At 43.7% G+C, this 13,724-nt stretch overlaps 1 non-coding gene across 1 annotated transcript; it reads right to left on the bottom strand.

Moving 5' to 3' along the window:
- Positions 1-1,757: 1,757 nt before the first annotated feature.
- Trnak-cuu (transfer RNA lysine (anticodon CUU)) lies at positions 1,758-1,830 on the bottom strand. Its single transcript has one exon. It is a non-coding gene; the product is annotated as a tRNA-Lys (tRNA).
- Between the last annotated feature and the right edge of the window lie 11,894 nt (positions 1,831-13,724).

Below are 13,724 nucleotides of genomic sequence, written 5' to 3'. Positions count from 1 at the left end.
TACGTTGTACGCCAATAAGACGATATTTTTCCCGTCGATATATCGACACCTTTTCCTCCAAATCTAAGACCTGTAGTGTTGATTTTAGAATATCGATATATCGAATTACCGATACATTTACAAGTACCAACAGTCCTACTCGATCTACATTCCCCTAAGCGGCCTAGTCGCTTGTCTTGACATAATTTTTATATTCCAGAAGGCAATGTTCTGTTTTGTTTACCGCAGTTTCCAAGAAACACTAACAAACAGGGTGTCCAGAATGACACGGAAACACTCCTGTGTAAAATCGCGTCCAACAAAATAAGTCTGATAGTGGTAATAACACACCTAAGAGCAGCATCGCTGAAAGATATATTATTTGCTGAAAGCATTAACCCAGAAGCTATGGCCTGATAATGTCTTGTCTGTTTCAGTACGTAAAATTTCATATAGACCTTTGCTGTTCATGTTGCATATTAATGACCTTGCAGAGAATATTAATAGTAAAATCAAGCTTTTTCCAGGTGATGCAGTTATCTGAAAGAAGCTATATAAATATTCAGTCTGATCTTGATAAGATTCCAAAGCTGTGCAGAAATTGACAACTTGCTCTGAATGTTCAGAAATGTAAAATTTTGCCCTTCGCAAAACGGAAAAACCAAGTATCCTATGATTATAACATCAATAAGTCACTGTTGGAATCAGCCAACTCATACAAATGCCTTGGTGTAACACTTTGTAGGCATATGAAATGGAATGATCACATAGGTTCAGTTGTGGCAAAGCGGTTTATTGATCGAATAGCGGTGGTCTAGCGCTTCTAGGCGCTCAGTCCGGAACCGCGCAACTGTTTCGGTCGTAGGTTCGAATCCTGCCTCCGGCATGGATGTGTATGATGTCCTTAGGTTAGTTAGGTTTCAGTATTTCTAAGTTCTAGGGGACTGATGACCACAGATGTTAAGTCCCATAGTGCTCAGACCCATTTGAACCATTGGTCGAATAGTGGGGAAATGCAGGCAGTCTACAAATGAGATTGCTTACAAATCACTTGTGTAACCCATCCTAGAATATTGCCCAAGTGAGTGGAACTCGTACCAGATTGTATTGACAGGGGATATTGAACGTATACATACAAAGGCCTTACGAATGGCGACAGGTTCGTTTAATGAATGGGTCAGTGTCACAGAGATACCAAAGAAACTGAACTGGAAGACTGTTGAAGACAGAAGTGTGTTAACAAAGTTTCGAGTATCGGCTTTAAATGATTACTCTAGGAATATAGTGCAATCCCCTACGAATCGCTCACATGGGGAACGTGAGGGTAATATTAGAATAATTAATGAATGTACAGGGGCATTCAAACAATCATTACCGCACTCCGCACGTGAATGGAACAGGAAGAAACCCTAATAACTGGTACAGTAAAAAAAAAATGGTCTGAGCACTATGGGACTTAACATCTATGGTCATCAGTCCCCTAGAACTTAGAACTACTTAAACCTAACTAACCTAAGGACATCACACAACACCCAGTCATCACGAGGCAGAGAAAATCCCTAACTGGTACAGTAGAATGAACTCTCTGTCAAGCACCTCACAGTGGTGTAGATGTAGATTTAAACGAGCAAGGAATTTGCATTCTTATTAATGTCCGCGCAAGTTAATCTCCAGTGAAAAATCAGTGTGCTGCAACAAAAGTCATTATTTTATGGTCAAAATATTTTAATGCTGCAATCTGACATATATCCCGCTGTAAACAAAAAGTTAAAATTAGTCGCCCAGCGTGGGGCTCGAACCCACGACCCTGAGATTAAGAGTCTCATGCTCTACCGACTGAGCTAGCCGGGCAGTCGGCAGTCGGGAATTTCTAAATAGTTTATAGTTCTCGTATCAATCCAGGTGTATGGAATGGAATCAAATTTTACTTTCATATAAAAGTTAAACAATTTTAACTCTGTTTCCGTTCTACTTTTGTAAACTCATGCCTTCAATAACGACGGAAGGGTAATCGTTATCTCTTGCAATGGTAACAGTAACTATAACTGACTCGGAACAACTTCGGCTGCTTCTCCTGAACGCAAGAAACAGATACTTTCGTGAAATACATTTTTGTGTTTCTCCTACAGATTGCAAAAAAACTATTTATTCACTATGTAACTTGACGACAGCACAAAGAAAATCTGCACTGCCTTGTATGACTTGAAAATACGACACTATATTTGCATATATTACGTTCAACATGAACAATAAAATTTATTTCTACATCTGATCCATTGCACAATCGCTTCCGATTTGAATATTGCTCCCTACGACATGCATGTTTATTACGATTACTAGACCAGAAGAGAGAATTTATAAAGTCAGCCTCGTGCACTGTTTCTTAAAGCAGCATCCGTTTACAGACAATAAATCGTGGGAAAACTGTTGTACACAAAATGCATAATATGCGCGAACGATAGAACAATTCGTGCAGAGTCACGGCTCTGGAGGAGATAATTATTATCAAACGGTCATCACTGGACACACTTCTGTAGACGCAATTTCTAACGTCACGAATGGACCTTAAACCGTTTTACGAGAGCATTAAAAGCACGTTTCGCAACGTCGCTGCTGCCGCCTAGCGGCTATTACTGGAGCTAAGCCGCGGTCGCCGCTATCGTTGGCTCGTCGGCAGATGGCGCTACCGGATTCCGAAGCCGTGCGATGTAAACGAAAGCAAACACGCTAACTAGCAGGTTCCTAGAAGCACTCTACGAGGAAACTTGTGTCATTTCACTGGAATTTAAGTGCATGCAGTCTTCTCCGCATACAACTAGGCTAAGTCCCTTCTACCGGGAACCTTTACGGTAAATACCGGTATTTTCGGATAATGAAGTCGGCCACAATTCATAGAAGTAGACATACTAACAGTATTCTTCTCTTATACTGAAGCGTGTGTAGCCTTGCGACGAAAAGGCAAGTACAGATTTTATTCAGAGACAATGAGAACATTTTCCTTTTATGTGGAAACGTTAAGTCTTGCGGGGAAAAGACATGTAGAGACTTTTCCTTACGGAGTATTCTACATGCTCATAAAAATGGCCTACTTAGGACCAGACTTCCTTTCCTGCTTTTCCCAGTAAGTTTTCATGCAGTGGCTTATTTGCTGCCTCCGTTCCCGTAGAATTTAGTCTTCTTTTCTGTCGCTTGCGTGTTCCCTCTGTCAAATCACCTCTTTCTCAATGTTACTTTGTGTTCCTGTCCTTTGTGGGTGCTTGTTGGGGCTCACGTTTACTATTTTGCTTCGAACGATCGTTCCTGTCATCCCTGAATACACTGGCCATTCCTCCATGGATACGCTGTGTGTATATATACTCACGTTTAGAAAAAAACTAACACCTTGAAGGACTAGAGATAAGCACTTCATAATCACAGGACATGTTCTGTGGAAAGCATTAGCATTTGAACAATGTCGGGCCTATCTAGCCCATGTTAATTTAGGCAAGTATTTGACCTATTTCTGAAAAACTATTTGATGCAGGATTTTAATAGTTTTACTGTGTATTCCATGATGCAAATAGTCAACAGTACTAAAATCTACTTTTTCCATTTTATAGTTTTTAAGAAATACTTTTTTGTATTTAACAACAAAAAGTATTAAGTTTTTTTCTGCAGAAAATATTTTTTGTGTACTTCCTAATTAGGGAAATATTAATGAATGTAGTACCAGAAGTGGCTTTTTATATTATGCAGAGTCTCTGAAAATTTCATTCATTGATCTTTGATAGTTTCTGATATAATGGGTCATATGTACCGAAAATTTTAGTTTGTGAGAAATTAACTTAAAAAAAAGCTTTTGATATTTGTTACTTACAGTTAATTAAAACTGCCCTGCTGCATATGATGCCCCATCTTTGGCCTCTAGCAGGTCTTGCAGCTTCTTTTTCAACTTCCTGGATGTTTGTCTTGCTTTCTTGGCCATATTAGGTCCAGACCTGTCTGCATCGGCCATCCTCATTTTATCGCAATGTTGCACCCCAGTGATCATATGTTCACCAGGATTAATTACCAGCTTTTTCAGTACCCAACACTTTCCAATATTACCACAATTGAATGTAATAACAGCATCATGCACTCCTAGTTTCATTGTAAGCATGCCTACAAATAGTTTTAGGAAGGCGGTTCCAAATAATGCTGTTGAAACATTCATTTGGGTTCTGTGTCTGCCCATGCAGACATTTCCTCACAAGGTCAGGATGAGCCAAGTCTCTGAAAATAGGTTTAATTGCTGTAATAACAGCAGCAGGAAGAGTATGCTGGTGAGAGTAAGATTCTCCAGTTGCCTAAGCCCTATTTTATTTGCACCGTGAATTTTCTCCTGGTGGACACAATCCATGACGTGGCTTATCATCAGTAGAGGACTTATGGAAGAATATGGCCCAAACATGTCTCTTCATTGCCTCCAGATTTTCTTTATTTCTCCTGATTGTCTGACCATAGTATACCTTCAAGTTTTCTATAACAACTACTCGCAATCACACTTGAACAAAACTAACCGCGTGTTTGAAAGCGTGTTGTTTACAAACAGCAGAAACAATAGAATACCGACCGTTGCACTCCAAGGATAGCCAACACACTCGGGGGTAAACAAAAATCCATAACGTGAAATGTAAGGGATATAAAACACTAAAATACATTAAGGGCCATTAAAATTGCTACACCACGAAGATCACGTGCGAAATTTAACCGACAAGAAGAAGATGCTGTGATATGCAAATGATTAACTTTTCAGAGCATTCACACAAGGTTGGCGCCGGTGGCGACACCTACAACGTGCTGACATGGGGAAAATTTGCAACCGATTTCTCATACACAAACAGCAGTTGACCGGCGTTGCCTGGTGAAACGTTGTTGTGATGCCTCGTGTAAGGAAGAGAAATGCGTACCATCACGTTTCCGAATTTAATAAAGGTCGGATTGTAGTCTATCGCGATTGCGGTTTGTCGTATCGCGACATTGCTGCTCGCGTTGGTCGAGATCCAATGAATGTTAACAGAATATGGAGTCGGTGAGTTCAGGAGGGTAATACGGAACGCCGTGCTGGATCCCAACGGCCTCGTATCACTAGCAGTCGAGATGACAGGCATCTTATCCGCATGGCTGTAACGGATCGTGGAGCGACGTCTCGATCCATGAGTCGACAGATGGGGACGTTTGCAAGACAACAACCATCTGCACGAACAGTTCGACGATGTTTGCAGCAGCATGGACTATCAGCTCGGAGACCACGGCTGCACTTACCCTAGACGATGCATCACAGACAGGAGCGCCTGCGATGGTGTACTCGACGACGAACCTGGGTGCACGGGTGGCAAAACGTCATTTTTTCGGATGAATCAAGGTTCTGTTTACAGCATCATGACGGTCGTATCCGTGTTTAGCGACGTCGCTGTCAACGCGCATTGGAAGCGTGTATTCGTCATCGCCATACTGGCGTATCACCCGGCGTGATGGTATGGGGTGTCATTGGTTACACGTCTCGGTCACCTCTTGTTCGCATTGACGGCACTTTGAACAGTGGACGTTACATTTCAGATTTGTTACGACGCGTGGCTCGTCACAATACGCCAGTCACTACTCTTGATGAACTGTGGTATCGTGTTGAAGCTGCATGGGCAGCTGTACCTGTACACGCCATACAAGCTCTGTTTGACTCAATGCCCGGGCGTATCAAGGCTGTTATTACGGCCAGAGGTGGTTGTTCTGGGTAATGATTTCTCAGGATCTATGCACCCAAATTGCGTGAGAATGTAATCACATGTCAGTTCTAGAGTAATATATTTGTCCAATGAATACCCGTTTATCATCTGCATTTCTTCTTGGTGTAGCAATTTTAATGGGCAGTAGTGTAGAAATAAACAGGTCTATGTACTTATAAGAAAATAGGAGAGCTAACTTTTGGGATTACTTTCATATTATGTAACATTCTGCCTAGTGGCATGTATGTGTCTTCGTACGGAGAATTTCTGATACCAATGTTCCCTGTCCTCAATTTCTTCCTTCAGTCTGCTCCCTCTGTTTCCATCTTTCATGTCATTCAGAAGTTGAATTCTTCTTCTTCCTAGTCCTAGCGCTCCTTTGATTTTCCCCTTCAGTGACTTTGTAAATGAAGCTTCCCTGTCTAAGTACGTATCCGTTCCACTTGGCCTTCGTCTGAATAACTGTATCCAGAACATCTCTCTTCTCTCCTACTCTTCTCAGTATATTGTTATTCATCACCCGATCGGTCCACTTGATCTTCTCCATTCTACTCCAGCATCACATTTGAATACATGCAAGGTATTTTTTTTTCTTTTTTTTCTCATGGTCCACGTCTCCGCTCCACACAGTGCAATGCTCCAGATGAAGCACTTCATCAGTTTCTTCCTTAATTCCAAACTTTACTTGCAGATCAGCAGATTCCTCTTTTTATTGAATGCAGTTTTGTCCATAGCGATTCTTGCTCGAATTTCACTGGTACATTGGGCATCCTCTGTCACCAAATTTCCCATGTACTCGGACTGTTTCGTATCCTCCAGTTCTCAACTGTCGATGGTTATCCCCAAAGGTTACTTGCTTTTCGATATCCGCATCATTTTTCATATTTCGATGTTGATTTCCATGCCACAGTTCTTTCGAGTTTCCACCAACTGCTTCATCGTGTGTTGCAGTTGTCTTTGATTTTTAGCAAGCTCTACCACGTCGTCTGCATACTTGTTGGTACTCATGAGGCGTCCTCCTATCCTGAAGTCTGCGCATCAACGCTTCTCTCGCCAGCCATTCCCCATACAGGGTGAAGAGACTCGCCGATGGACAACAACCTTATCTGACGCCTCTTCCTATTTCTACGTTGCTTGTTTCTCCACAGTTCAGCCGCACATTTACTCTTTGTCCCAGGTACAAGTTGAGAATTAGCATCCGGTCTCTCCAATTTATTCCCATCGCCCTAAGGATGTTCATCAAATTTAGCCCGTTGACTCGGCCAAAGGCATTCTGCCAGTCTATGAAATAAACGCACACTCTTTTCAGAAATGAGATTTTCACTCTGCAGCGGAGTGTGCGCTAATATGAAACTACTTGGCTGATTAAAACTGTGTGCATGACAGAGATTCGAACTAAGGACCTTTGCCTTTCACGGGCAAGTGCTCTACCATCTGAGCACGACTCACGCCCCGTTGTCACAGCTTTATTTCTGCCCGTACCTCGTCTCCCACTTTCCACACTTTACAAAACTGCAGAGTGAAAATCTCATTCTGGAAGCATTCCCTAGGCTGTGGCTAAGCCATGACTCCGCAATATCCTTTCTTCCGGGGGTGCTAGGTCTGCAACGTTGGCAAGAGAGCTTCTGTAAAGTTTGGAGGGTAGGAGACGAGATACTGGCAGTAGTAAAACTGTGAGGACGGGGAGTGGATCGTGCTTGGGTAGCTCAGTTGGTAGAGCACTTGCCCGCGAAAGGCAATGGTCCCGAGTTAGAGGCTCGGTTCGGCACATAGTTTTAATCTGTCAGGAAGTTTCACAGACTTCTTTGATAACAGCCAAGACTGTCTCCAACAATATCCTCGCCGTAAGGATGCGTCTCTGGTTCCTCTTTCGTTCCGAAATAGAAACTAGTGCTCTCCTATTACTTCTTCAATTTTGTGTTCCAGCCATCTGTTGAGTATTTTTGCAATAATCTTCGCTAGTGTGACAATTAACTTAATTTTCTCAAAGCAGTACATTCCTAATTTCTAATAAATAATCAAATATACAAAAGAGGACTTTTCCCGTTATAAATTTTGATGCATACACTACTGGCCATTAAAACTGCTACACCAAGAAGAAGGGCAGATGATTAAGGGGTATTCATTGGACAAATGTATTATACTAGAACTGACATGTGATTACACTTTCTCGCAATTTGGATGTATAGATCCTGAGAAATCAGTACCCAGAACAAACATCTCTGACTGTAATAACGGCCTTGATACGCCTGAGCATTGAGTCAAACAGAGCTTGGATGGCGTGTACAGGTACAGCTGCCCATGCAGCTTCATCACGATGCCACAGTTCATCAAGAGTAGTGACTGGCGTATTGTGACGAACCAGTTGCTCGGCCACCATTGACCAGACGTTTTCAATTGGTGAGAGATCTGGAGAATGTGCTGGCCAGGGCAGCAGTCGAACATTTTCTGTATCCAGAAAGGCCCGTACAGTTACCTGCAACATGCTGTTGTGCATTATCCTCCTGAAATGTATGGTTTCGCAGGCATTGAATGAAGGGTAGAACCACGGGTCATAACACATCTGAAATGTAACGTCCACTGTTCAAAGTGGCGTCAATGCCAACAGAGGCGACCAAGACGTGTAACCAATGGCACCCCATATCATCACGCCGGGTGATACGCCAGTATGGCGATGACGAATACACGCTTCCAGTGTGCGTTCACCGCGATGTCGCCAAACAAGAATGCGACCAACATGATGCTGTAAACAGAACCTGGATTCATCCGAAAAAATGACTTTTTGCCATTCGTGCACCCAGGTTTGAAGTTGAGTACAGCATCTCAGGCGCTCCTGTCTGTGATGCAGCGTCAAGGATAACCGCAGCCACGGTCTCCGAGCTGATAGTCCATGCTGCTGCAAACGTCGTCGAACTGTTCGTCCAGATCTTTGTTGTTTGCAAACGACCCCATCAGTTGACTCGGGGATCGAGACGTGGCTGCACGATCCGTTACAGCCGTGCGGATAAGATGCCTGTCGTCTCGACTGCTAGTGATACGAGGCCGTTGGGATCCAGCACGGCGTTCCGTGTTACCCTTCTGAACCCACCGATTCCATATTCTGCTAACAGTCATTGGATCTCGACCAACGCGAGTAGCAATGTCGCGATACGATAAACCGCAATCGCGATAGGCTACAATCCGACCTTTACCAAAGTCGGAAACGTGATGGTACGCATTTCTCCTCCTTACACGAGGCATCACAACAACGTTTCACCAGGCAACGCCGGTCAACTGCTGTTTGTGTATGAAAAATCGGTTGGAAACTTCCCTCGTCTCAGCACGTTGTAGGTATCGCCACCGGCGCCAACCTTGTGTGAATGCTCTGAAAAGCTAATCATTTGCATATCAGAGCATCTTTTTCCTGTCGGTCAAATTTCGTATCTGTAGCACATCATCTTCCTGGTGTAGTAATTTTAATGGCCAGTAGTGTAATAATTATAACTTTATTTTCTGAACGTTTATGCTGGACAAAAGAATTGCATATAATATTGCCAATAAAGCTTGTTCATCTGTATCCAGAATTAGTACCAGATTTTACTTTCATTCAACGAAATTATTTATTTGTCAACTTTGGCCGCTACATATCTGGAAACTCTCGTACCTTTACAGACTCCGTCATAACATGCAGCCTGCTTGGACTGGCTGCGGCTGTTTCCTCGCGTTTTCGTTTCACAACCGCATCAGCAAGACAGTATTGAGAAAAGTCTTAATCGCAATTTTTTATTTCCTTAGCGCCGAGAGTCTCCTGCCACACCTCGGTAGACGCGCCGCCACCAGCAGTCGACCATATGAAACTTCCTGACGGATTAAAACTGTGTGCCGGACCGAGACTCGAACTGAGGACCTTCGCCTTTCGCGGGCAAGTGCTCTACCTTCTGAGCTACCGAAGCACGACTCACGCCCGCTCCTCACAGCTTCACTTCTGCCAGTACCTCGTCTCCTACCTTCCAAACTTTACAGAATCTCTAATGCGAACTTTGTAGAACTAGCACTCCTGGAAGAAAGGATAATGCGGAGACATGGCTTAGCCACAGCCTGGGGGATGTTTCAAGAGCACTTTCCCGCGAAAGTCAAAGGTCCCGAGTTCGAGTCTCGGTCCGGCACACAGTTTTAATCCGTCAGGAAGTTTCATATCAGCGCACACTCCGCTGCAGAGCTAAAATCTCATTCCAGTCGACCATATGCTCGCTATGAAGATGGCCACTGCGATGGGCTGAAACCGGTCGGCAATAAATAAATAAAAAATCGCGATTAAGGCTGCATTCTTAATACTGAGTTAATTTATAGCAATCGCTGTTTCTCCACAACCATGTTGTCCAAACATCACTGACAGCCGATTTGGACAGCTTTAGAAACGTTCAAATAAAAGTGAGATAAACACTGTCTCGATGGCGCTTTCAGATTTTTTATTTGGTGCCAAGCGATTTCGTCTCTTTCTTTAGACCAACTTCAGTCTTTTGACAGCCATTATGGCTGCTACTGGCGGCAGACGGAGGAAGATCCTTAGAAGTAAGGATGTGAGTGTTACGGCGTAAAGTCAAGCTCCGGCACGCCAGTCAGGAACGAGGAAGCAGCGATGTCTGTGAAGAAGACGTCATCCAATCTCGTGCTGGCCGACCACTCTCCAGGAGGACAACGCTACAGCAGCGGCCTCTATGCGAAGAGGACTGGTCATGGCGCAGTTCAAGAATAGCATCAAGACCTGTCATTTCGCTTCTACTATGTAACATTGTCTATTCGGAGGAAACTTGCTTATTTTGCCTGTTACCCTTTGCGTACGACACATCTGTGTAAATACAAAGTTAAGTATTGTAATCATTTACTTTAGCCCGCCCGGTTGACCGTGTGGTCTAACGCACGGCTTTCCGGGCGGGAAGGAGCGCCTGGTCCCTGGCACGAATCCGCCCGGCGGACTTGTGTCGAGGTCCGGTGAGCCGGCCAGTCTGTGGATGGTTTTTAGGCGGTTTTCCATCTGCCTCGGCGAATGCGGGCTGGTTCCCCTCAGTTACACTATGCCGGCGATTGCTGTGCAAACAAGCTCTCCACGTACGCGTACACCACCATTACTCTACCACGCAATCATAGGGGTTACACTCGTCTGGTGTGAGACGTTCCCTGGGGGGTCCACCGGGGGCCGAACAGCGCAATGACCCTGGGTTCGGCGTGGGGCGGCGGAGGGGTGAAATGGACTGCGGTAGTCGTCGTGGGGTTGTGGACCACTGCGGCTGCGGCGGCGACGGAACCTCTCCGTCGTTTTGTAATAAAATTCATTAATACAGTTTGTCTGAATGTTGTCTACCGACCCGAGAAAACAGGTTTCCTACACATCCCATATTTTTACTACTAGACTACAGACAATCATGAACAACTGCCAAGATGAGAAACATAGAAGTAGATATCCTCAGAGTAACGAAGTAGCTTAAATCACTTAATAAAGGCAAGGCTTCCGGTCTAGATTGTATACCAGTCAGGTTCCTCTCAGAGTATGCTGATAAAATAGCTCCATATTTAGCAATTATATACAACCACTCCCTCACAGAAAGATCCGTACCTAAAGACTGGAAAACTGCCCAAGTCACACCAGTAACGATTTAGAGTAGGGGTGTGGAACATATACTGTATTTGAAGTACCTCGAAGAAAACGATTTATTGACACATAGTCAGGACGGTTTCAGAAAATATCGTTCTTGTGAAACACAGGTAGTTCTTTATACTCATGAAGTAATAAGTGCTATCGCCAGGGGATGTCAAATTGGTTCCATATTTCTAGATTTCCAGAAGGCTTTCGACACCGTTCCTCACAAGCGTCTTCTAACCAAACTGCGTGCCTTCGAGTATCGCCTAAGTTGTGCGACTGGATTCGTGATTTCCTGTCAGAAAGGTCACACTTCGCAGTAATAGACGGAAAGTCATCGAGTTAAACAGAAGTAATATGCGACGTTCCCCGAGGAAGTGTTATAGCCCCTCTATCGTTCCTGATCTATATTGACGGCATAGGAGACAACCTGAGTAGTCGTCATAATTTGTTTTAGATCATCCTGTCATTTACCGTCTTGTAAAGCCATCAGATGACCAAAAGGAATTGCAGAATGATTTAGATGAGATGTCTGTATGGTGGTAAAAGTGGTAGTTCGCCCTGAATAAGGAAAAGTATGAAGTAATTCACATGAGTACTTAAAGAAATCCGCTAAATTTCGATTACGCGATAAGTGACACAAATCTGAAGGCTGTAAATTCAACTAAATACTCAGGGATTACGATTACAAAAAACCTAAAATGGAACGATTACATAGGTAATATTGTGAGCAGAGCAAACCAAAGACTGCGATTCATTGGCAGAACACTTAGAAGGTGCAACAGATGTACTAAAGAGACTGCTTACACCACGCTTGTCCGTCCTATTCTGGACTATTGCTGTGCGGTGTGGGATCCGCATCAGGTGGGAATGACGGATGACATCGAAAAAGTACAAAGAAGGGCAGCTCGTTTTGTATTATCGCGAAATGGGAGAGATAGTGTCACAGACGTGATACGTGAATTGGAGTGGCAATCATTAAAACAAAGACGCTTTCGTTGCGGCGGAACCTTCTAATGAAATTTCAAACATCAGTTTCCTCCTCCGATTGCGAAAACATTCTATTGGCACCCACATACACAGGGAGAAATGATCATTACGTAAATCAGGGCTCGCACAGAAAAATTTAAGTGCTCGTTTTTTCCCGTATGCCGTTCGAGAGAGGAACGGTAGAGAGACAGCTTGAAGTTGGTTCATTAAACCCTCTACCAGGCACTTTATTGTGAATAGCAGACTAATCACGTAGATGTAGATGTAGATTCAACAGTGGCAACCTCACCTCAAAGGATCTCGCTCGGTCTGTCGCCACTAGCAGCCATTATGGTGGTCAAAAGCCTGAAGATGGTGTGAGGAAAGGGCCGAAACCGCTTGCTAACAAATAAAAAAATCTGAAAGCGCAATCGAGACTGTTTTCATCTCATTTTTAGCATTTATACCGATCGCTGTTCTCCAGAATGCTTTCAGCACTTTTAAACGTTGAAATTCCAGTGGTGGATTCGTTACTAAGGTGACACCCAAAGACCAGTCCACGATCGGTCACTGACGAACCCATTCTGCTGCCAATGCTTCTCTGCTGACCACACAATTTTCTTTATAAGAGGTGGAGCCCCTCGTCGCCCACACCGGCATGACGGCCAACACAAAAGGTCTACTGCCATCTCTGCATAAGGGTTAGTGTTCTCTAAAGTGAGGTGTCGCAGGATGTGGGTACTGCGATGTATGCATACGTCTGGTTAAGGTTAACCATTAACACACGCTCACCTAGAGATACATTGGTTCGAAAGTTGAACGAAGGGTATCGGTTTTAACGGCAGAGAAGGGCAAAAAGTGCCGTTGTAGTAAACTGTGTGATACTCCAAAGTTTTATTTAGGCGTGTATACAAGGTGAGTCACCTAACATTACCGCTGGATATATTTCGTAAACCACATCAAATACTGACGACCCGATTCCACAGACCGAACGTGAGGAGAGGGGCTAGTGTAATTGGTTAATACAAACCATAAAAAATGCCCGGAAGTATGTTTTTTAACACAAACCTACGTCTATTAAATGGAACGCCCGTTAGTTTTGTTAGCACATCTGAACATATAAACAAATACGTAATCAGTGCCGTTTGTTGCAGTGTAAAATGTTAATTACATTCGGAGATATTGTAACCTAAAGTTGACGCTTGAGTAACACTCCTCCGCTGTTCGGTCGTGTATATCGGAGAGCACCGAATTACGTAGGGATCCAAAGGGAACGGTGATGGACCTTAGGTACAGAAGAGACTGGAACAGCACATTACGTCCACATGCTAACACCTTTTTATTGGTCTTTTTCACTGACGCACATGTACATTACCATGAGGGGTGAGATACACGTACACACGTGGTTTTCGTTTTCA

This window comes from Schistocerca gregaria, chromosome 10 (genome assembly GCF_023897955.1).
Source record: "Schistocerca gregaria isolate iqSchGreg1 chromosome 10, iqSchGreg1.2, whole genome shotgun sequence".
Classification (NCBI taxonomy): Eukaryota; Metazoa; Arthropoda; class Insecta; order Orthoptera; family Acrididae; genus Schistocerca; species Schistocerca gregaria.
Note: the sequence above shows the minus strand (reverse complement) of the source record. Positions and strands in the feature narration are given on the sequence as shown.